Genomic DNA, 4,176 nt, shown 5'->3' on the forward strand with positions numbered 1-4,176 from the left:
CAACAACTAAACTCGCCCAGTTTACCCCAAAAAGAGAGAGAGAGAGAACAGTAAGATGGCCGCCATTTCAACTAGATTCTCATTGAATCACCAGAATTTAGCGTACGGTTGCCCCGAATTCAACTTTCCGGAGCAGCCCGATTCGTTTGGATCCGATATGGAGTTCGAGTTTCTCGAAGAGAGTGATCAGGGAATCTTGGGAAACTGCGACGGTGATAAATTTCGCGGTAACGACGATGGGATTGTAGAAGGTGACGACAACGATGATGATGAAAAAGAAAACGATGGAGGTAGGGATGAAAATAGCAAGAGTTTCTGGCAGAGCCAACACCAGGCTTTACAGCAAACTTTGTATAGGACTAGCTATATAGAATTGAGAATTAGGAACGTTACAAAGGAAGCTCTGAAAGATATTCAGACGGAAAGAACCGTTTGTGTATGCCGGAAATTATCAACTGCAGAAAACTGCCAGAATTGCCTCATGAGAGAGGTTTCTAGTCGGCTCCAAAACGCCGGTTTCAACAGCGCCGTTTGCCGGACTAATTGGAGAAGCTCCCATATATCCCTTCAGGTATACACATCTTTGTATATGTAAATAAGAAAATCTATTACACTGATTCATCTTGTCGGGTTTTAACTGGGTTTATGGTTTAATATTTTTTGCAGGGGAGCATAAGTTTCTGGATGTGATAGAAAATTCAAGAAAAGGTGAAGTAAGGGTGATAATCGAGTTGAATTTCAGAGCAGAGTTCGAGATCGCAAGAGCAAGTGAAGATTACAATCATTTAGTCCAAAGATTACCGGAAGTTTTCGTAGGTAAAGTAGAGAGATTAAACAATGTGATCAAAATCTTGTGCACGGCTGCCAAGAAATGCATGAAGGAAAAGAAAATGCACATGGGGCCATGGAGGAAACAAAGATACATGCACGCCAAGTGGCTAAAATCTTGCGAAAGGAACACGTCGACGCAGTCCTTGCCGGTGGGAAGTACCGGCATCCGGTTGACGAAGCCGAGAGCGTCGATGTTGAACGAAGATTTGCTCGGAAAGTTATCCAGCGTGCGTTGTATAGCACTCGAGGTTGTATAGATGATGAAGACTGATAGTTTGATGTGTTAATTTCATACGAGGTTTCGTTTTATGGATAAATAATGATATAGGATCAAGAAATGAATGTTCTTGTCAGAATTTTGTTCTTTTGTCTTACATGTTCATGATTTTGTTTGAATGTATGATGTTCAAAGATCTGGTGCAGAAATTTTCAGACAAAGATCTGGTGCAGAAATTTTCAGTTTTGATGACTGAACATGGTGAGTTTTGCAGTTGGTTTCTTTAATCTTAATCATATAAAAATAATGTTTTAATAAAAAATGGATCAGGTTCTTAGCTAATCCTAATAAACTAAGGTTTGTTTGACTTGGCTTTGTTTAAGATGATAACTTCAAGACTAACCAAGTAGCAATAAATAATGAAGCAAGTAGATCAAAACCCAGCACTGCCGAAATTCCTGGGCAATTTCTATGCTTTGACCTGTTGTTTTTGGTTCAAGATATGGAAGTTGTGGTTCTGAAACTGCATATATGTAAAATTATTTATGGGCGGCGAAAGATGAGGTTAAATATTTTATTTTTCAGAAAAAGTTTTGATTCGATTTGGTTTCGAATTTAATCGAAATTATTATGGCTATCAAATACATGAAAAAGGAAATTAGAATGGATTATAATGAAAGTGATAATGGAAGATTGATTATTAAACCAAAAGAATAAATTAGCATTGATTTTAACGCCATAGTGGGGAAGGATTAATTGATTCAAGTTCCACGGATTCTCTCATGATTTAACTATTTTTTAATTGGGATTTTTTTGAAAATTAGAATAGTTTAGATATAAATTTAGGGTGAAAAAAAATCTGACCTAAAATAATATTATAATCATTCATGATATATTTAGGGGTATTTATAATAATATCTATCTCTATATTATTTTCCAATTAGATCCTTAATTTACCTAATAAAAAGGAAAATTTTGCAATGCTAGACGAACACTGATAAACACCATTAATTTATAAAACTTTAAAATTATAAAATACTCAACGTATAATTATAAATTAGTTAAAAATCTAAAATGTAAATTATTTAAATTTTAAAAATATTTACATTGTTTTTTATAATCTTATTTTTAATAATAATTAGATCGAATACCAACCCCTAAATTTTAAAACCCTAAATATTTATCCATTGATTTAAAGTCCCTGCCGCTGTTAGCATCTTCCATTGGCATTATAGTTCCCACCGTTTGTGTATCACTACGTGGTCGCTGTTCGAGCCCGATCGTCGTTCACCACCGCTCGCGCAACCAATCCGATAAGTTAAGCTTTCTTTTTGTGTATTTTGTTTCAAACTTGGGCGGTCGTCTAAACCGTCATCAACGGTGACGCCTCAACGGATGTCAGCGTAATTCATCGACAGTGGTCGCGACTACCCGTGTACGACGGTCACCATCTAATTTTGCTTCCCCTAATCCTTTATTTCTCAAACCTAAACCCTAAACCCTAATTATACCAATTATATAACCTTAATTCCCAAATTGAGTATCATAATTCCCACATTAGAACCCTAATTCAAATCATTATGTAACACCTTAATCCGATACAACTCGTGGTTGACCGATTAGAATGTCACACAGGACCACCAAAGTGGCTACCCAAATTTTTTCTTTAAAACCATTTATAAAATGATGTTTAAAGACATACCCTAAACCTAGAAATACCCTATTTGGGCACAAAAATAACTCTCTAAACTACCCAAAGCGTCCTACTGAGGTTCCCAACCATTATTAAATCTTATGTATGATATAAGGGGTCATAAAAAAGCCTTCAAGCATGTTGAAAAACACCAAAAGCTAGAATTTACCATGGATGCTCATTCATGCTTTATAACTCATCTCTCTAGCTAGATAAATTCTAATGACTCACAAATGGTATGGAGTTGTTAATGTGTTACCTTAATTTCTTAGCTACCTCCAATTACCCAAGGGTCAATTTCTCCTTTCCTCTAGCCTTGGAGCTTTCTCCTACTTCTTTCACTAATTAGAGGCAAAGTAAATGAGTTACTAACTCATCTAGGAGCTTGAATTGAAGTTAATGACACTTTTTAAAACCTAAATCCACTAAAAATGAGCTGGAAACACTTGGTTTCTTAAACCCCAACTAAATCCACATTTTTCATAAAATGTTTTCCTCCAAACAAACAGACACTTAGATGCATTTTCATGCCTAAAACAGGGTACTTTAGGCCGTCGATATCGATACTGCAAGAATTGTAGACACTTATTTTCGTCCGGGGTGTTTATTATATTGTATAGCATAATATATATAATAATTTCAAATATAGTTTTTGAAAGTATATAGTATAGGTTTTGAAAACATATTTTTTGAAAATATAAAATATATAGTTTTTTAAAGCGGTTTTGAAAACATATAATGTATAGTTTTAAAAAAAATGTTTTCTGAAAACGTGTAATATACAATTTTTTAAAATGATTTTGAAAACGTATAATATATAGTTGTTTTTAAAAAAATGGGTTTTTGAAAAGATATATAATATAGTTTTTGAAAATATAATATATAGTTTTTAAAATAAATATAATGTACGTATTATATTATATATATATATTCTTTATAGTATTATTTATTATTTTATATTTATTATATTATAATATTATTAATATTATTTTTTGATTTATTTTTTAGGACCAGTTCCAAATTAAATCCAAGTCTAGAATAGGATCCAGAGTGAAGGCAAACCGAGAAGCAAGCCTGACCCAGCAAGCCCGGTGGATACCCAATAGCCTAGGCTAGTCTGCCTGACCCAAAAAGGGCTAGGGTTTCAACATTTAGCAAAGGGGCCGCATGCATGGAAACCGTTGGATCGGATCAATTGATCCAACGATCCACAACACAACAGGAGACCCCAACGGTCACCGTTCAAAGCATAGAGGTCACACACCAATAACCGGTCGAGTGTTTCGGCTAGGCAACCTGGGACTGAACCATCCTGAGATCCCTGATCAAACACAAACCACGAATAGCCCAAAAAATCATGAATCCAGAGCAACAACCCACATGAATCCCATCATTTTCGGGACCACAACGACCGTATCCAAGGCTATAAAAGCCT

General features: G+C 35.0%; 1 pseudogene; it reads left to right on the forward strand.

Annotated features, from left to right (window-relative positions):
- On the forward strand, positions 1 to 1,187 carry LOC120170748 (annotated as a pseudogene).
- The last annotated feature ends 2,989 nt before the right edge of the window (positions 1,188 to 4,176 follow it).

Source organism: Hibiscus syriacus, unplaced genomic scaffold (assembly GCF_006381635.1).
Source record: "Hibiscus syriacus cultivar Baekdansim isolate YM2019G1 unplaced genomic scaffold, ASM638163v2 tig00111792_pilon, whole genome shotgun sequence".
Classification (NCBI taxonomy): Eukaryota; Viridiplantae; Streptophyta; class Magnoliopsida; order Malvales; family Malvaceae; genus Hibiscus; species Hibiscus syriacus.